At 41.3% G+C, this 21,907-nt stretch overlaps 1 long non-coding RNA gene across 1 annotated transcript; it reads left to right on the top strand.

Moving 5' to 3' along the window:
* The first annotated feature begins 3,115 nt into the window (after positions 1-3,115).
* Positions 3,116-4,642, top strand: LOC143962940 (uncharacterized). Its single transcript, XR_013270839.1, has 3 exons — positions 3,116-3,823; positions 4,108-4,242; positions 4,372-4,642. It is a non-coding gene; the product is annotated as an uncharacterized LOC143962940 (long non-coding RNA).
* Positions 4,643-21,907: the final 17,265 nt, after the last annotated feature.

Here is a 21,907-nt window from a genome sequence, read left to right as displayed (position 1 = left end):
CACACTGCCCTATGCGAACTGCTGGGAGTGTCAGTGAAATGTTACTGACACCCCCAGATCAGTTCGCATATCGCAGTGCGATCTGCAAACTCGGATCGCATGGTGTGAACACCCATGCGATCCGATTCTGCTGCGGGCCAAAAAAAGGGTCCCGTGCGAATTTGCGGCGGGTGCGGCGGGTGTGGCGGGTGCGGCGGGTGCGGCGAATGGCTGAACTCGAATCGCACAGAGATCGGATGTGATTTGCACTGCAGTGCGGTGCGAATCACATTCGTTCTCATAAACCGCTGCAATGTGAACCCAGCCTTAGTGACACTGGCGACGGGGGGTGATCACGGGGTTAAACCTTTATTGGGGGGGTTAGGGGGGTACATTAGAACTAAAGGGGGCTAACTCTAACTGCCCTAACAGTTATTACAGTCACAAATGACACCAATGCAAAAAAAAAAAAAAAAAAAAAAAAAATGACATTGGTGTCACTGTGACTGGGGGGCAGGGGTAATTGGGGGGGTGATCGGGGGGTAAAGGGGGGGTGTGAGTGTGCCTGGCATGTTCTACTGTGTGTGTAGAGTGTTGGTGCAACTTACTGATCCGCTCTCCTCCGTGTCGGAACGAAAAATACCGACACGGAGGAGAGAATACATCACTTCCTCTCCTGTGTTTACATTACAGGAGAGGAAGTGATGTCACCGGGGATTTCTATTCGTCGGGAGCGATCGCGAGGGGGTGGCCATGAATGAATGGCCGTCCCCTCGTCCGGGATCGCTCCCGTACGAATACCGACCGCCGCAGGCACCGGGCGGGGGCCCGATCGGGCCCCCGACCCGCGGGAGGCAAGGGACGTACATGTATGTCCTTATGCCTGCCCGTGCCATTGTACCGACGTACATCGGCGTGCGGCGGTCGGCAACTGGTTAATGAGGTTGTCAATTTTATTAAGATTGGGGAATATTTGTACTCTAAGGCCAAAAGGAACGATTTGTTGATCTATGTATTTTTGAAAAAACTTTCTGTGCCAGAAAATTCTAACCTTGCGTTCCAAAAGTCGTTGCAAATATTGCAATGCTAGATCCAGATCTTTATCTGATGGTTCACTGTTCTTTTGAAAATCTGAGGCCTTGTTCATTAGGCCTTCCCAGGCCTCGCCGCTGAAAGCCGCCATGGACCCGAAAACGAGAGGGAAAAATAAAAGAAAAACAAAAGGGGGGGGAAAAGGGAAAGAGAAAAAAAAAAAAAAAAAAAAAAAACACAATATTTTAAATTAGTAGAGATAAGTACAAAATTTCATTGCATACAGTTACCGTGTCACAGGGAGGTGGGCCTATGGACAAAAAGCGTATTGAAACGCATAAATACAGTAGAAATAAATTGGTCCACACTGTCCCAGAGACACATTAGTATAATAGGTACCACATCCCCCAATAATTCTAATATTATGGTATTCCAAGATAGGAAAAAGGGGGAAAAAGGGGATTTTTTTACGGTACAATATATGAAGAGACAAAAATTGTTTTTTAAGAAAAAAATCTTTCATAACTTTATTATAGAAATATTAAAAAAGCTGTATTTAAAGACAGAGAAAACACAAGTACATTCATAGTACAAAGAAGTACATAGCTATAAAAAATATAGGGGATCCTGAAATTAATAGTTGCTGGGACTGATCATGCTTCCTCCCGACATGTTTCGCATTTGTGCTTCTTCAGGGGAGTATACAACTAATAATTTAATAAAAGAGAAATTTAAGAATACAGAGTATATATGCATACTATTTATACAGATATAATGCAAATTTGTTTATAAAGTAGTTTCATATTTTGCTTAGTCCAAAGAGGAGCAATGCTTACCCAAAGATGGAAAGTCCAAGTCTCACAGCACATAAGCCAATAGATGTAAGAGTAAATGGCAAAATATTATGGGACAGGATCAAGTGATAAAAACACCCTAGCCCTATGCAGGGCATAGATGGAGGAAAACAAACGCTGAAGAGACATAATTCAAAAGTTTTGGCCGCTATTAAAAGCTGACCCTATTGTCAACCAGTACATAAATGATGTACCATCCATCACTTACATGAGACCTCAATCACTCAAAGATAGTCTGGTTAGAAGCCACTTTCAGGATCCTATAGGGGATATCACACTTAAACAACCAGGCACTTACCCTTGTGGGCAATGTGACATGTGTCCCTACATACATAGTTCTCGTAAGATTAAATTACCAAATGGCAATTCATTTGCTCCAAAATTCCATGTGACATGTTCCACTCCGGGCGTTGTATATCTAGCCCAATGCCGTTGCGGAGGTTTTTACGTTGGTAAAACAAAAAGACTTTTCTCTATCCGCATAAAAGATCACATTAAACCTATCCTTAATAAAAAAATAATTACAGCCATAAGCAGACATATTGGGATCCATCACGCATTTGATCCTAATTGGATCCGATTTATTGCCCTGGCCCATATACCTCTAAACTCTCGAGGGGGCTCAGTGGATAAGCTCCTTTTACAAACAGAAGCTAAGTGGATTTATACTTTAAAAGCCACAAAATATCCCGGCTTTAACGAAAGTATAAGTTACAGGCCTTTTTTATAGTCAATTTTTTCTTGCTTTTTGCATGGAATCCTCCTTCCTTGGCTGCGGACCTCCATGGACCCAGGTTATTAGAGAGATAAGTAATATCTATCATTTCTTCCTCCCTGTATTCTCCCTCTCTCTTTCTATTCCTTCCTTCACACTTATCTTCTCTCTTTTCTTCCCTATTCCCCTCCCCCACTGTCATTACTCTTTTTATTTTTTATTTTTTATCTTTTATTTTTTATTTTTATTTTCATCTCATTTTTTGTTCTCTTACACACTTGATATATTTATATAAAAAATATTATTGCAAAATTAACCCAGTTAGTTTACTATTATTATTGTTTCACATGATTTGTATCATTTGTAATTGTCCTATTTTGCTTGGTCCAGAGATGGATATCATGGATTGTATATTTGGGGATCTCTGTTGCTCTCTATGATTTCCACCCACAGTGAGGAGTATGTCTTTTCCTTTCCTTCCCGCACCACAATTTTTAGCCTCATTAATTTGAGGCATGGGACGGGTTCATTTGGTTTCTTCCCCCCTGGCACCAAGTACGCACGGGCATATGGACACCCAAGGGCGCCGTTTGGCTTTCGTTCCAGGTGGCGCCCGATCCGGGATGAACATGAGCATGTATCCCTTATGGGTTAGAGACCATGATAACCGCCGTTCTGTCTGCCTCCACTATAGCCTGTTCTCTTTCCGCCCCCTCTGGGCGGAGAGTCAGCTCAGCTTCATTAACATCTGCTGCCACTCTCAACCATCTCGTGTCAGCACTGAAGCATTATGGGTATGGTAGTTCAGGGCATCGGTTCGACGGGCCTCGCACGTGCTCACTGTCTCTCCCAATGGCTGTCCTCATCGAGCCGGTGACGTCAGACGCCGGCTCGATGGATGGGGGATTTAAAAACCGGCGCTGTCATTCCATCAAACACTGCAGGTTTGACATAGATACTGTCGCCACGCTGGATTTTCTTCCGTTATGGTAAACATACCTTCTCACTCTTAAATTACACTGCTGTCATTCTTTAGTCATTACACATACTCATTTACCCTTTCTTGATTATCTGTCTGTAGGTGCAATAAGCTTATAGTAGCAGCCTAATGCTGCACGCTGCAGTTCCTTCAGAACATACACTGTACTGAGCTTACTGATTTGTTCAATGGGATCTGCTGCTTTTATATTGCATTAATATTACTCTATGGAACGAATCTTCTCATCCTTTACCATTACCGCAGGTAAAAAGAATTCTATTTATTTTAAGTGTATTAATTATATATTCTATACAATTATTTATAACCTACATATAAACTTGATCTAATCCGATTTACAATTAATTACTGCATTCTTAATGAATGAATAATTATGTTCTAATGTGGAGGCACTTTCTTTTAGCCCCATTCCTACATATAATTGTAGGATTAATTCTTTCTATCTTATTTACTATATTATAACATTTTTCATAACATTTGAAAACATAGTATCTATTTTTTATTCCTATTTTTTCATCTTGTCTCTTCAGCGTTTGTTTTCCTCCATCTATGCCCTGCATAGGGCTAGGGTGTTTTTATCACTTGATCCTGTCCCATAATATTTTGCCATTTACTCTTACATCTATTGGCTTATGTGCTGTGAGACTTGGACTTTCCATCTTTGGGTAAGCATTGCTCCTCTTTGGACTAAGCAAAATATGAAACTACTTTATAAACAAATTTGCATTATATCTGTATAAATAGTATGCATATATACTCTGTATTCTTAAATTTCTCTTTTATTAAATTATTAGTTGTATACTCCCCTGAAGAAGCACAAATGCGAAACATGTCGGGAGGAAGCATGATCAGTCCCAGCAACTATTAATTTCAGGATCCCCTATATTTTTTATAGCTATGTACTTCTTTGTACTATGAATGTACTTGTGTTTTCTCTGTCTTTAAATACAGCTTTTTTAATATTTCTATAATAAAGTTATGAAAGATTTTTTTCTTAAAAAACAATTTTTGTCTCTTCATATATTGTACCGTAAAAAAATCCCCTTTTTCCCCCTTTTTCCTATCTTGGAATACCATAATATTATATTTTTATTCATTACACAATAAAATAAAAAGAGACACCCAGACACAAAGTGTCTCCAATAAAATATACAGTCAGAGAAATATACAGAAAAAAACATCTATACAAAAAACCACTGATACTCTCGTTGATGTCCCAAGCCAAATGCGTTTCCAGTCTCCGCTATTGCAGAACTTTCATCGGGGTAGAGAGCAGGAAATAGCAATATCGTGGCAATTATTAGTAACAGCACTCCTCCATATATATATATATATATATATATATATATATATATATATATATATATATATATAAGGTAGGAACACTTAATAATGTCGGGGACATATGGCCATACTTTAAAGATATTGCAGTGGAATTGTAACACACGGTATAATCCATAAATGTTTCGGAATGAGGGATGTAAAATATACATCCACTTCCCCAAAGGTCAGTTGGTGGGGTTTATTATAATAAATAAACCCTTAAAAACATGTTAGTGGGTCCCAAAATGGGATTTCCCAAATTGACTGTGGGTATGAATACTGGAAAAACAGGGGTGTACGCTGCAATCTAATACTTAATACATTCCTGTGGTCCCCCCCCCCCCCCCCCAACGTCCTAATACTTCTCAAGTGAAGACAATGGTAATCTCAGGCATCAAAAAACAACTCCATATAAATACTGTATACATATGAAATCTTCTTTTCATACGTATGAAAAGAAAATTTTGTATTTACACAGTATTTATTTGGACTTGTTTTTTGATGCCTGAGATTGCCATTGCCTTCACTTGAGAAGTATTAGGATAGCACGTGATAACTTTTCCTTTCTATATACCCTTTGTTTCTATCAACAACTAAAGGACGCTTATGGTCGATTTTCTACAGGAATCGCCTCTTTTTATGTGTATTTAGCACTGTGCCCTTGGTCACTTTATTTTCCACATTTGCACTATTTTATTGTATTGTTTTATTACAGCGCAGCACTATTTTTATTTCATATTTATACTAGGGTTCTGAAATTACGTTCAGTGTTTGCAGCAGTATACATCTCATTTATTGGGTTGGCTCGAGGAAATCATTTATTTCATTTCTCCCCCCCCCCCACTGCTGCCAAAAGCTAACCAGGAGTGAGAGTTCCCAGAGAGGCAACGCTCTTGTGGTCATTGCTGGATTGAGATGGGGCTTGGGTAAGTATTAGGGGAGGCTGGAGGGGGCTGCTCCACACAGAAGATTTTTTCTGGAATCCATGAAGGTAAAAAACTTTGTGCCTGTACAACCACTTTAAAGGGGGAATGTCTCCACTCAGGGCCACAGCCCAAAAAATGTTGTTAGTGCTGGCCAATTCTCCAATTCTCCAATTCCAATTCTCCCTGGCACCAAAGTCCAGTTTATGAGAGATTTGGATTCATTTCAGTATTTTCTTTTAGCTTAGCCGGCAGCTTGGGTTTCTGTAAATATGGGAAAACACATATTTTATGTATTAAAGCCTAACTTCCACCCTAAAGGTTATAGCTGTAGTAGTGGAGGATATGCTGTCTTTAAATTGTCTGCTGTTATTCAACACTCCCTTACTTCCCCTCATTAACACTTTCAATACCTAGAGCTGGGCTTCAATTCTTTTTTTGTCCAGGAGTTTACACTGGGGTTGATTTACTAAAGACAAATCCACTTTGCACTACAAGTGCACAGCAAGTGCTGTCACTGTAGATCTGAGGTGACGATCTGAAATGAGGGGGAATCTCTGCTGATTTCTCCCATCCAATCATGTACAAGCAAAAACGCTGTTTTTTATTTTTCTTGCATGTCCCCCTCAGATCTACAGCGACTGCACTTCCAAGTGCACTTGCAGTGCAAAGTGGATTTTCCTTTAGTAAATAAACCCCACTGTGCTTAAAATTCTTTGTGCTAAACAATGTCTATCGTTCTTGTTTCAAAAAGTCGGGAGGCATGCAGACAGGCTCCATTTCTTGCTGCAAAAAAATGTATGGAACTTTAATTTTTTTTGTTCAAACCATGCATGCTAAAACACAAGTCAGACATAGGTAAACAGCTTTTCCCTTTGCATATTTATTACTGAGTTTTGTGCCTTCAGCTCTCATTTATTAAAGAACAGGGTATATCTACGCTTAGAAGCTTATCAGCCTGGAACTTTATTTGTAGATATTAGAAGTGAACAGTTTCATAAATGAAGTAGAAGGGAGGAAACAACAACAAGAAAATGTATTAGTAAATTAAACAAATATTGTATTGTACATATGCTATTGCCTTATAAAAAATGTATGTTTTGCGGTAGCACATGTGGACAAATCCTTTACAGAATCTACATTAAGTGTTCTAAAGTGTCAGATGGGAAGATAGTGGTTGGTCAGGCAGTTTGCATTAAAATCAGGAATAACTGAAGTTACTCAGTGGTTAATGCTTAGAGAACTTTTATAAGTATACAGTAGGTCAAAATCAGCTGGGCACAGATGGTTCCACTCGAGGAGGCAGGCATAGCCTCAACTGGAGTGAAGCCAATTAGCTTTTACATTTTAATTTTCTAAGCTGTGTGGGAAAAAAATTAAAGACATTCGACGATTCCCCCAACGTGTCAAACCCCAAAGAAAGAAACCAATCCATTTGGCATGCAGATGCAGTGAGTCCCGTTCTATGGATATCTGCCTATTTACAGATTTTCCAAGATGGTGGCCTGAGACTCGACTTGCTTGCATCTGACATCAAAGCGATGTGACGTTTGCACTTGCGCAGTGGTACCATTGGTGTCTGCGATCCACTGGTGACATCATATGCTGGCTGATAAGGGTGGGCCCATTTAAACAGGGCTGTTGGTGGCTCCACCACAGCTCCTGTTGAGAGCAGAGGGACGATGTCTGGATTTTCCTAGTGGGTTGCCTGATAAGTGACTTTCAAGTTCCCATTTGTTTAGAGATTTACTCCTCGATTCTCTTTATTCAGCCTTTCCAATTGGAGATGGGAATTTCTCCCTTACTATTTCCTTTCCTTTATAGATTGGGCTTTTCATCTTTCTGTGAGCCTGAATGTACTCTGGGCTACATTGTCTGGAAGTATACGTCCCCTCCAGATTTGGAAGTTAAACTTCTCCCCTACATACAGTACCTGTGATAGGATGCTACACTTTTTCGTTTGGACATCTTTACAGAGCTTGATTTAAGGTAACCCTTTTTTTCCCCATTTCTTTTCCCCCTCCCTCCTCCCCTCTTTCCCTCCCTCCCCTCCCTTTTTCTTTTAACCTCCTCTTCCCTCCCCCCTCCTTTTCTCTTTATTTACCCACCCTCCCTCCTCCCTTTCCCAGTCCCCTCACCCCCCCATTTTTTTTCTCCCCTGCTCCTATCTATCTATCTATCTATAGATATATCTGTATATCTATATAGATATACACATTCAGGGATCTCTGATACATGGTCCAGTTCGGGCCTTGGTCCTCTACCCCAGGCCAATTTAAACTCGCCTGAGACAAACAGCCAGTGCTCTTGGCCTGGGAACCTCAGACAACTTCTGTCTAGGAGAGAAAAAAGGTTGGTAAAAGCTATTACGTGGAAGGCCTGATAGTTAGGACCTGTAAATATTTTATAGTTTGTGCCGAGACAAGACTAGGTTTTTGTTTGGCTCACTTTGTTCCTATTTGTTTTCTGGAACACTGTACAGCAGCTGTATATAGACTTGTATACATCACAAATAAACACAACACCGTTTGTCACTACCTCACTGGATTTGGTATCTGTGCCTGAAAGACTGCTTATCCCAGGGAGCTTTGTACCTGCTACCTGTCCACCCAGGTTACAAAATATATATATATATATATATATATATATATATATATATACATACTGTACATACATACAGTATCTCACGAAAGTGAGTACACCCCTCACATTTTTGTAAATATTTTATTATATCTTTTCATGTGACAACACTGAAGAAATTACACTTTGCTATGTAAAGTAGTGAGTGTACAGCTTGTATAACAGTGTAAATTTGCTGTCCCCTCAAAATAATTCAACACACAGCCATTGATACCTAAATTGCTGGCAACGAAAGCGAGTACACCCCTAAGTGAAAATGTTCAAATTGGGCCCAATTAGCCATTTTCCCTCCCCTGTGTCATGTGACTCATGAGTGTTACAAGGTCTCAGGTGTGAAGGGGAAGCAGGTATGTTAACTTTGGTGTTATCGCGCTCACTCATACTGGTCACTGGAGGTTCAACATAGCAACTCATGGCAAAAAAGATTTGTAGCTCTACATAAAGATGGCATGGGCTATGTGGAGATTGCCAAATCCATGAAACTGAGCTGCAGCACGGTGGCCAAGACCATACAGCAGTTTAACAGGACAGGTTACACTCAGAACAGGCCTCGCCATGGTCAACCAAAGAAGTCATATCCAGAGATTGTGTTTGTGAAATAGACGTATGAGTGCTGACAGCATTGCTTCAGAGGGTGAAGGGGTGGGGGTCAACCTGTCAGTGCTCAGACCATACGCCACATACTGCATTATATTGGTCTGCATGGGTCCCAGAAAAAAGCCTCTTCTAAAGATGATGCACAATAATGCCCACAAACAGTTTACTGAAGACATGCAGACTAAGGACATGGATTACTGAAACCATGTCCTGTGGTCTGATGAGACCAAGATAAACTTATTCGGTCCAGATGATGTAAAGCTTGTGTGGCGGCAACCAGGTGAGAAGTACAGAAACAAGTATGTCTTGCCTACAGTCAAGCATGGTGGTGGGTGTGTCATGGTCTGGGGCTGCACGAGTGCTGCCAGCACTGGGGAGCAAGAGATGATTGAGGGAACCATGAATGCCAACATGTACTGTGACATACTGAAGCAGAGCATGATCCCCTCCCTTCGAAGACTGAGCCACAGGGCAGTATTCCAACATGATAACGACCCCAAACACACCTCCAAGACAACCACTGCCTTGCTAAAGATGCTGAGGATAAAGGTGATGGACTGGCCAAGCAAGTTGAACATCTGTGGGGCATACTCAAATGGAAGGTGGAGGAGCACAAGGTCTCTAACATCCACCAGCTCCATGATGTCATCATGGAGGAGTGGAAGAGGACTCCAGTGGAAACCTGTGAAGCTCTGGTGAACGCCATGCCCAAGAGTAGTCATTGCTGAAAAATAATGGTGGCCACACAATAGATTGACACTTTGATCCCAATTTGGACATTTTCACTTAGGGGTGTACTCACTTTTGTTTCCAGCGGTTTAGACATTAATGGCTGCGTGTTGAGTTATTTTGAGGGGACAGCAAATGTACACTGTTATACAAGCTGTACACTCTCTACTTTACTCTGTAGCAAAGTGTCATTTCTTCAGTGTTGTCACACGAAAAAATATAATAAAATATTTACAAAAATGTGAGGGGTGTACTCTTTTTGTGAGATTATATTATATATATATACACACATTTTTTTACCTTAACTGAGTTATTTTTTGCATCTATATAGAACGGATAAACCCTTATTTTGTCATATATATTTATTTAGGAATCATTTCAATACTTTTTTTGGTGCTCACCCTATGATTCTCAATACTGACTTTTGATTGACCCCTATCTGCGGTTCTCATTTGAACAACTGGAGTTTAATAAATCTATTTATCATACATATGATGGGTATGTTTTAATGGCATCACACACATTTTTGACTTTGAGAGCCATACAGCCATAGACCATGGAATGGGGCCCTGTGGGTTATTATTTGTTGTTGCATTTTTGTATACAGTATTTATGTTCACTTTAAGATATTCACATGCACATTATTATTCTGTGCTTGATTGTTGTATATGTTATGCATCTTATATTTCTTTCTTGTATCTTTTGTAGCCAATATATGACTTACATCTCCTGAAGAAGTACTATAGTGTAACATAGTGAAACATGTAGAGCCCAACAGGCATTTATACAGCTACTATAGCTTTATATGCACATTATTATTCAATATTATGTCTTGATAAAACGTTTTTTTTATGTATTTCTGCATTTTTGAGTTAACTTTGTTCACTCTTTTTAATATTTTGATATTAATAATTTTTATTAAAAAAAATAGATTTTTGGTTTATACCTGTGGCACCATTAAAATCCCCCTTTCCATTTAAATTCCACAAAAAAGAGACTGGTAGGCAAACAGAAATTAGGGTGAGGAAAACCAGTGTCGTGAGCTAGGTCAGTCTAAAGTAAAAACAGAGTCATTCCCTAAAGCTAACAAATGCTACATTGAGCAACATGATTGTGGAATGAGCCAAACTCAAAAGAGCCTGAGCCAATCAAGATATGCTCCAATATCTTCCTCTTAACTGCACAGTGAGTCTGAGTGCATTCATTATGTGCTGATAAATGTACCCAAAGCATTGGCCTATGGGAGGGCTGTAGGCGCACCTTCTGCTTTCACAAATGTGGTCGTCTGATTGTCGGGTGCATTCGATGATTCAAATTGTCTAGATGACCATGGCCCTCACTCACTTTTGTGACTACAGTGCAATGAGGTATATCCCCCCCCCCCCCCCCCCACAGATGTTGCACTGCAGTGTGGCATCGGCAGTCAGGACTGGAGCACATTTAATTACAGCACCTAACACTGCAGAAAGAGTAATTGAAATGGGGACAGGAGTGAGTGGAGCTTAACTTCAGTGAGGAGCCCAGGAATGATACAAACTACTGAGCTAAAATTCTAGATGCTTGGTGCAGTATGTATTGGGAATGCATAGAAAGGTGTGCATGGTGCAGTGTGCCAAATGTATGTTGCTGCATATATTGAGGTGTATGCTGCTGTATGTATTGGGGTGCTTGGAGCTGTATGCATTGGGGTGCTTGGAGCTGTATGCATTGGGGTGCAAGGTGCAATGTGTTAAAGTGATTGTATTGGATTTTCCTATAAAAATAACAAACATGTAATACTTATCTGCTTTGTTGCAATGGATTTGCACAGAACAGCCCAGATATTCTTCTCGGACACCTATTCTGTGCTTCTGGCCCCTATTCTGAAATAGACTATTTCACCAAGACAGAGTGAGGGTCTCGAAAAATGTCTCTCAACGCCAAATAACTATAAGTTTGGCACTGAGCAGTTTAATGTGTACCAAGATGGCCGTTACCACCTACTAAATGCAGGTTTGTTGCTACTTTTCAAATGCAACATCAAAACAGTGTCACAGATTTAAAAAAAATGTATTTCAGTATATAAGGTGAGTTTAAGGCTAAAATAAGTGTGAAATTGAAGACTTGCCCTGGGTGTAAGAAGATGTCCACTGCTGCCTTCGTGTTCTGTCAAATTAGAAAACTTATTGGAACGCATGGCGCATGTGCAGTAAGCATTTTCTAGTTGACTTCACTTGACAGCAGCAGCAGCAGCCAATGGCGGCGCTGCTGTGTCTCAGCCAATCAGGAGGGAGAATCTACCTTTACAACCACTTTAAGTGCATGGTACTGTGTGTATTGGGGCATATGGTGCAGTGTTTATTGGGGTGCATGATGGTGTGTGTATTGGGGTGCTTGGAGCTGTATGTACAGTGCCTTATAAAAGTATTTGTACCGCTTGAGATTGTCCACATTTTGTCATGTTACAACCAAAAACATAAATGTAATGTATAATTTTATTGAAATTTTATGTTATAGACCAACACAAAGTGGCACATAATTGTCAAGTGGAAGGAAATTGATAAATTGTTTTCAACATTTTTTACAAATACATTTCTGAAAAGTGTGGCATGCATTTGTATTCAGCCCCCTTTTGTCTGATACGCCTAACTAAAATCTAGTGGAACTAATTGCCTTCAGAAGTCACTTAATTAGTAAATAGAGTCCACATGTGTGTAATTTAATCTCAGTATAAATACAGTTGTTCTGTGAAGTCCTCAGAGGTTTGTTAGAGAACCAGGTCAAGGATAAAGTCATGGAGAAGTTTAAAGCAGGGTTAGGTTATAAAATAATATCCCAATATCAAAGAAGCAGCCAAGAGCCCCGTAGTAACTCTGGAGGAGCTGCAGAGATCCATAGCTCAGGTGGGAGAATCTGTCCACCAAACTATTAGTTGTGCAGTAGGGATGGGCAAAGGGTTCGGGCTGAAGTTTGGTTGTTCTGCAGAACACTGAACAATGTGCGGTGTTCGGGGCAAATTCGAAAGCCGCCGGAACACCATTAAAGTCTATGGGACATTATCATGAAAAATCAAAAGTGTTCATATCAAAGGCTTATATGCAAGTTATTGTCATAAAAAGTGTTTGGGGACCTGGGTCCTGCCCCAGGAGACATGTATCAATGCAAAAAAAAGTATTAAAAATGGCTGTTTTTTCGGGAGCAGTGATTTTAATAATGCTTAAAGTGAAACAATTAAAGTGAAATATTCCTTTAAATTTCATACCTGGGGGTATCTGTAGTATGTCTATAAAGGGGCACATTTTTCCCTTCAGGTCTGGTATCGATTTTAAGGGGAACCCCATGCCAAAATAAAAAAAAAATGGTGTGGGAGCCCCCCAAAAAAATCCATACCAGACCCTTATCCAAGCACGCAACCTGGCAAGCCACAGGAAAAGAGGGGGGGGGATGAGAGAGCGACCCCCCCTCCTGAACTGTATCAGGCCATATGCCCTCAACATGGGGAGGGTGCTTTGGGGTAGCCCCCCAAAAGCATCTTGTCCCAATGTTGATGGGAACAAGGGCCTCATCCCCATAACCCCTCTCTTACCTCCCCTTATTTGTGCCACTTTGCAGGCATACTATAGACACCCCCCAGGCACGATATTTAAAGGAATATTTCATTATTATTGTTTCACTTTAAGTATAAAAAATAAATAAAATCACTGCTCCCGAAAAAATGTCCGTTTAAAAAAAAAAAAATTTAAATTGATACATGTCCCCTGTGGCAGGACCCAGGTCCCCAAACACTTTTTAATAACTTGCATATAAGCCTTTAAAGTTAGCACTTGATTTTTCATGTTAGTGTCACATAGACTTTAACGGTGTTCCGGCGGCTTTCGAATTTGCCAAGAACACCACATATTATTCGCTGTTCGGCGAACACCTGGTGTTTGAGTCAAATTTACATTCGACTTAAACATCGGACTCATCTCTATTCTTTACTACATATTCCAGCCAGCACTGGGCAATTAAAAGAATTAAGAGACATTGGCCGGTCATTAAGAACGATCGTGTCTTAGCCCTTGTACACACGGTCGGAGAATCTGTCGGAATGTGTCCCATCGGACCGTTTTGTCGGATAATCCGACTTGTGTGGTATGCATCGGACTATTTCCGTCGGAATATCCGTCGGACCAAATTTTCCAACTTGCTGGAAATATTTTCCGACAAACTGGTCCGATCGGACATACTCCGATCATGTGTAGAGAATTCCGATCGGACAAAGTGCCACGCATGCTCAGATCAAATTCCTACATCAAAGCTATTGGCTACTAGCCTGAAGGTTGTCCCACCGTAACGAAATTACGTCACCACGTTCTGAAAGATCGGATTTTCCGACAACTTTGCCCGACCGTGTGTACGCAACAGTTTCAGACACAATCCGCCAGACAAAATCCGTCGGACAAAATCCGACGGATTTGGTTGTTGAAATGTCCGACCGTGTGTACAAGGGCTAAGGCCCGCTACTGTCGGACCAACCCCGAGTTATCTTTTTTATAGGTGCTTCCAACTTGAGGCACTCTATAGCACCTAACATTCCCAATTCACCAGTTAGACCAACTTTCTTTAGAGATCTAAAGGGGTACTACCTATGTGGAAAATACTAAGTGTGAAAAATTAATGCTCAGCATCACGTACCTGGTCGGAGTCTGAAGCGACGAGGTCAGCCTCTCTTGTCTCTCCAACCCGGGTCCCGCTGAGGATGGAGACAGAAGGACCCAAGGAAAAGGAGGAACACGAGTGCCTGCAGATGGATCTCAAGATGCTTGAGACAGATGATGCAACTGTAGGAATGCAGGAAGTCTCAGCATGTCGCAGGAGTGGAGTTGCAGAAACACGGCAGGCAGCTCGGAGCCAAACAGGAGACAGAAGCAGAGTCACAGGGATAGCCAGGCTCGGAAGCAGATGGGCAGCGAGGTACTAAATCAGACAGGAGCAGAGTCAGATAGGAGGCCGGAATCAGGAACCAGTAATCAGCAAAGTGGGGGAGTCTGAAAGCAAGGTCAAGGAAAGCCAGGGGTACGGCAGCGGTTATCAATCAGGCAAAGAAGAGGTCACATGGCATGGGTACAGGAACAGCTAAAGATCAGTCAGCATCTGCTACAAGTCAGCGCGCCCCCTAAGTAGGCCGTCTGGCGCCAAAAGGTGCGTGGATGCGCACCTACGAACACGCGCACCATGGCGCGCAGTGGCACGCACGTTCGCGCGCCCATGATTTGTACAGTCCCTTGTGCGCGCATGCGTGCACAAATGCGCCCAGAGCGCAACAGCAGTTCTCTTACACCCACAGTGGTACAGTGGTAGAAAAAGGACAGAATTCACCTCAGTTGGCACAGGAGTCACATACCCCATTAGATCTTTTATTATATGCACAACAAAATGTGTTGTTTACCTCTTCAGGTGTCCCTGTGGGCTTGAATACGTGGAGCGCACCATTTGGATGCTACATGTTAGCTTGAGAGAACATATAGCTAATATTCTAAAAGGTTTTCATAAGCATAATGTTTCAAAGCATTATGACCTAAAGCACAACAGAGACCCTAGGGGTACTACATTCATTGCACTTGAGAAATATATACCGCAATAAAAGACATACCATATCCAGATCTGAAACAAATTGGATATACAAACTGGGGTCCAATGTGCCGAATGCCTTGAATGTGGAGTGGGACATCAACTGTTTTATGAATAACAGTTGATGTCCCCTCCACTGTTTTTATAAATCTCCCAATTTTATACTCCTTTAAAAAAATAAATCCTTTGTTTGTTTTTTTTTGTAAATTATCAAATAATTGATATAAAGAGTTTTTCTCTAAGGGCTGTACTTTATATCCCTCAGGTCTATTAAACAGCAATGAATATGTTTTCTATTGTGATTCTGATTATAAGTATTGTTGAATTTATACACCTTTATAATTTATTTTATGGTCATTCATATGCCAATTTCTCTTGAATATATTACTTTGGTTTGCAGCATGTATCGGTTGTTTTTAATTAAACCTGTGGCAACACGGGCAGCTGGCTATTACACATTATATATATTATATATATATAATGTGTATATATATATATATATATATATATAATGTGTATATATATATATTTTAGGTACAAATTTTACTTGGATTACTATGTTTCTCCACAAGATGGCATTATGCACCATTTTGCCTTTTGGTAACTGATTGGGGTGTGTATTTTCACACTCCAGTAGTTATATTTTTTTAATTAAACATTTTTTCCACCTGGCGTGTTAATACACCCAACGAGCTCTCATGCACCAATTTGTGCAACCTATGGCAGCACTTCCCCATTTTGCGAGTGAGGTACTTAATGCGCAGGTGCAGACGTGTGCGCGTACCCCTAATGGCGTCACATTTGACAAAACGATCGTCCTATGCACACATTTTTCCTTGCAAGAACTGTTATTGCAATTTTGATATATTTGCCTTGGAGTTTTTGTACTGCAACTCCTTCCTTTTAACTGCTTACCAACCAGCGCATGTACATCGTCAGAATGGTGCCAGTAGGCAAAAGGGTGTACAGGTGCGTCCCCTTTAAGAAGCGGTGTCACGTGCGCGAGCCCGCTGCAGTCTCTGTGACCATGGATCCCGCGGAGTCAGTGTCTGCCGGGTGCTCGCGATTGTGTCACAGAGAGGAAGAACGGGGAGATGCTTTTATAAACAAAGCTTTTCCCCGTTCTGCCTAGTGATAGGACAGTGATCACAGCTCTCTCTCATCGAGAGCTGTGATCACTGTCCTGTGTGTTGAAGTCCAGCTCCCTAACAGTTAAGGCCCATACACACGGTCAGACTTTTTGATAACAAACATGCAAATGAGCTGTTTTGGAGCAACATCCGACCGCGTGTACGCTCCATCGGACAAACTTTTTTGGTTTTTATCTGACTTTTGTTGGCTGTGCGAACGGACAAACTTTCTGGCAACAAAAGTCAGATGGAGCAAAGTCTGATCGTGTGTACAGAAAACCATAGGACTTTTGTACAAAGTACAAACAGGCATGCTCAGAACCAATGCAAAAGATCAGACAACAATACAGAAGTTGACCAAAGGTGGCGGTAAAGAGCAGAAAAAACACATGATTTGGTGAAAGTTGGCTGAAAAAGTCCTGCCGTGTGTATGCAATACAAGTTCAGGGCCGACGCCCTTTGTACAAAAATCCAAGGGAAAGTTTGTACAAAGTCCTATCGTGTGTATGAGGCTTTTGAATCACTCCCTAAGACAAACTTAACCCCTTCACGGCCCCCTAGTGGTTAACCCCTTCACTGCTAGTGTCATTTACACAGTAATCAATGCATTTTTATAGCATAGATCGCTGTATAAATGACAATGGTCCCAAAATAATGTCAAAAATGTCTGATGTGTACGCCATAATGTCATAGTCCCGAAAAAAAAAAAATTGCAGATCGCCGCCATTACTAATAAATAAATAAAAATGCCATAAAACAATCCCCTATTTTGTAGATGCTATAAATTGTGCACAAACCAATATACACTTAATTTTTTACCAAAAATATTTAGAAGAATACATATCTGCCTAAACTGAGGAAAAAAATAGTTTATATGTAGCACTACTATTTATTTTTATATATGTTTTCATACACAGGGTCATCTTGTGTTTAAACCTAGCGCTGCACTTTATATTTTGCATGGTAAAGTATGTATTCAGTTGCATGGTGTAGTTTGCTTTGAGTTTCATGGTGTACTTCGGTGTAGCATATACAATTTAGGCATAAGACCTGCCTTAATTTATATGGATGGTTAAAGGGATTGTAAAGGCTTGTGTTTTTTTCACCTTAATGCATATAGATATAAATATACTTTATTGTCATTGTATACATACAACATTTTTCCGGGTACTCTTTACAGCAGCAATAAAAACACTTCTCAACAAAACCACACATACATACTCCTAGAACATGCACACATATCTATTTAAATATAAAGCATCTTATGCATTAAGGTAAAAAAACACCTTGCAGTGGCCAGCCCACCCCCCCTCCGTTTTACTTACCTGAGCCCTGAATTTCCGCAGGCACGATCCCGCGTCGCTCGGTCCACGGCTTCTCGGCACTACATTGGATAGATTGATAGCAACATAGCCATTGGCTCCTGTTGCTGTCAATCAAATCCAATGACGCCGTGGGTGGGGGCCGAGTTATACACTCGGCAGCTATGGACGCCGAGTGTACGACACAGGAGCATGCCTGAAAAGTAACCCCCTTGGGATAGAGCTTCCCAGAGGGGGTTATCTTTTGCGGGGAGGAGCTCGAGAGCCACCGTGGGACCCCAGAACAGGTGGATCAGGGCCACTCTGTGCAAAATTAACTGCACAGTGGAGGGAAGTATGACATGTTTGTTCTTTAAACAAAACAAACAAAAAAATAAAAATAACCTTTAGTGTCACTTTAACCGCTTAAGGATCGCCTCACGCCGATGTACGTTGGCAGAATGGCATGGCTGGGCACAATTACTTACCTGTATATTGCTTGTTTTTTCATATATTTTTGGGGGATATTTACCATAGCAAAATAATGTGTTTTTTTTTTCAAAATTTACGCGCTTTTTTTGTTTATAGCGCAAAAAATAAAAACCGCAGGGGTGATCAAATCCCACCAAAAGAAAGCCCTATTTGTGGGAGAAAAAGTGTTTCGGAGCCACGTCGCACAACCAGCCAATTGTCAGTTATATCGACACAGTTCCAAATCACAAAAAGGGGCTTGGTCCTTTAGCTGGAAAATGGTCCGGGGCTTAAGTGGTTAAAGGGGTGCCCCTTTATTCATGTGAACACCTGCCCATGAAGAGTTCTCTGCACATCCCTGGTTCGATAGCAGGAAGGTAATCTGCATTATAAGAAAACCCAGAGAAGGCAAGCAGGGGGTGGAAGCATAATCAGTATTAACAAATGTATTGAAATCAGCAACAGCAGCTGGAGAAGAAACAACAGAAGACAAGCAGAAAAATGCAGTAGCCGACTCCTTGATGCTTGATTGTGTTACAGGCAATTGATCTTGCTGCGGCCAACCACTTGGCTGGATGAAACCTCTGTATGTAGCTCCCCGACATAAAGTATGTGGATATTACATTATCATACACGACTCTGTTCTGATATGGTTTGTGACAGAGGAAAAGAGAAAGCAATGGTTAACAGACAGAAATCAGAAACACACATGCATAAAACACTCATAACCTTGCAGAGAGAAGAGGAATTGGAGATGGATATTCTTAAAATATAGATTAGATTATGAGCCTGTGAGTTTGCAGCAATGAAAACGGCACAACAAGGTAAAAAACAACAAAAATGGCAAAGGACAAAATTAAGATAAACCCAAAAAAGAATTATGCATTGAAAGCAGAAAAAAGGTGAGCTGAGAGAGGAAAGGAAAAGAGATCGGCCCGTGCTGAGGTAAACAGTTTCAAAGGCAATTATCCCAGCAGAATTTCTGCACTGAAGAACAGGTTGGCCAAATAAAAGAGATTAAAAAGAAACAATATTTAACAAGCCCCAGGAAACAGTAAAAAGTTATATGGTTGCAGCCTGAATGCACCCCTGTGTGCAACCGCAATGTACCAGGCCGTGCACGTGACTGTTTCCGATGAGCCTTCCTAGTTTTTATCGATTAGCAAACGCTGGCCCAGCTTCTCCAAAAATAAACTTTTAACTGACTGTTTGATCTGTATGATAGGCTTGTTGTGAGAACAATAGAGAGCTTGGGGACCAGGCCACCTTTAGATAACCTGTTAATAGGTGTCTTGGGCATGGCAACTCCCTCCGCAGCCGGATAATTGCATTTTCTTCTCTTCCTCTCATTTTTCACCCATCCACAGTGATGTGTGGGGAGTGAAGGTCCCAAGAGGGTCACGCGGTTCTCGGCTTTCTGGTGATAAGGGGGAGAGATGCTTTGTCCTGTGTCTCCTCACCCAGCCAAGTGGAAATTTCATTACTCTGAATAAAATGGCACAAAACACAAATCTTCCGTGTCAGAAAATCATGTGTGTACTGACACACTAGGAAGGTTTCCTAATGGTAGGGATTACTCTTTTGGCTTGCATGTCACATAGTGAGTGCACTTTGTACGTGAATGTCATATAGGGGCACTGTCATTAATCAATATATCAAAAGCAGACTATAGTTCATGTGAGTGCTTTTATTACATTGTGGATGTCCTTGGAGTAATCTCACAATATTACATTTATAAGGGTTACTGCAAATTACTCAAATGATTCACATATTAAGTCTCATGAGAGATTGTGGAATTTAAACCTATTAATGTGAGACAAGAACATCAGCAATTTGTAAAGGTGCAATAATAATTTTGAACATTAAACAAGAAAACTTTTTATATACATTGCAAAACACTGTATAAAAAAAATTGAATTGATTTCTCGTGTCATTTTATAAAATGTCTGTACTTCACCGCGCGGCATACGCCACGTGCAGAACCCGTCAGGAAGTCGGCGTGGCACTGCGCTAATCACAGGCAGTGAGACATTGCCCCGATGCGCGGCTGCAGAGATCGGGCAATGTCTCACTGCCTGTGACTAGCGCAGCGCTGCGCCGATTTCCAGGCGGGCTCTGCACGTGGTGTATGCGAACATGCCTGTGCTCATCCCTAGTCACCACCAAGGATGAGCTCCGGCGTGTTCGCATGCTCCACGTGCTGAGCCCGCCAGGAAGTCAGCACAGTGCTGAGCTAATCACAGGCAGTGAGACATTGCCCTGATGCGCGGCTGCAGAGATCGGCAATGTTTCACTGCCTGTGATTAGCACAGCGCTGTGCCAACTTCCTGGCGCGTTCTGCATGTGGAGTATGCGAACACGCCTGAGCTCATTCTTAGTTACCACCAAGGATCAGCTCCGACGTGCTCACACACTCCACGTGCAAAGCCCGCCAGGAAGTCAGCGCAGCGCTGCGCTAATCACAGGCACTGAGACATTGCCCCGGTGCGTGGCTGCAGAGATCAGGAAAAGTCTCACTGCCTGTGATTAGCGCAGCGCTGCGCCGACTTCCTGGTGGGCTCTGCACGTGGAGCAAGTGAGCATGCCTGAGCTCATCCCTAGTCACCACACCGCAGGGCATCACAATGTGCTGTTGTATAGAGCTAAGAGTTTTACACATTATCATTGTTACTGTACAATCTCCATTCAATCTACTTGTATGACACTTTTTTATACTTAATTTCATAAATAAAAACATTTATGGAAAAAAAGAAAAGAAGGTAAACACTGAAGTATTGCTACTGTCCCTCACTGCCTACAAGACAGACACTAGCATGCACGTGTATAGTGTGGGCATGGGTGTGAACCAACCCCCTCCATCTCAAGCCATTATAATGTCACAATCAGTGAGCTAAAATCAAATCTACCACAAATGTATTTATTTATTTTTTTAAATTACTTGCCCCCACTTGCCTGCTATCTACACTAACTATAAGAACCAAAGAACAGAGATAAGCAAAATGATTTGTGAACTATTAACAGGAAACAGGTGAACACAATCAGACAGCTATCAAGAAAACACTGCAAGGCTTACTGTTGGGAGGAGGTAATACAGACGAATGAGCTGCATTTTTACTGCTCACCAACTGCCCCCTTAAACTACTAATGCTGGCCATACACTATATGAAAAATCGGGCAAAATTTCAGTTTTTGAGCCGAAAAAACTAAGGACAAGTTTGAAAATGTTCTGCCAAACGAACGATAGATTGAAAGGTTAATGTGTTTCCAGTCCGACCTGTCTGCACTAGGTATATGTAAAAAAAACAAAACATAAAATGTACTTCTTTATGTCCACTGAACGATTTATCAGTCATTACATGACGGCACCATCGTTTGCGCTCGCGGCCGAACATTCGTTTTTGGAAATTGGGTTCGCCTGATTTTTCATATTGTGTATGGCCAGCAAAAGCTAGGTTTACACATGCCACTATGCACAGCAAAAATTATCTCCTCCATCATGTTGTGTGGGCAGTACTGCCTGCCAATCACAACTCATTTAAGTGAATTTTCTTGCATTGGGACTTATTTGGGAGTGCAGCACAATGTTGTTGGTGTGAATAAGTCCTTATCCCTCCTGTAGTGAAA

Source organism: Lithobates pipiens, unplaced genomic scaffold, assembly GCF_037356315.1.
Source record: "Lithobates pipiens isolate NorthernLeopardFrog02 unplaced genomic scaffold, aLitPip1_a1.2 Scaffold_8, whole genome shotgun sequence".
Taxonomy (NCBI): domain Eukaryota; kingdom Metazoa; phylum Chordata; class Amphibia; order Anura; family Ranidae; genus Lithobates; species Lithobates pipiens.
Note: the sequence above shows the minus strand (reverse complement) of the source record. Positions and strands in the feature narration are given on the sequence as shown.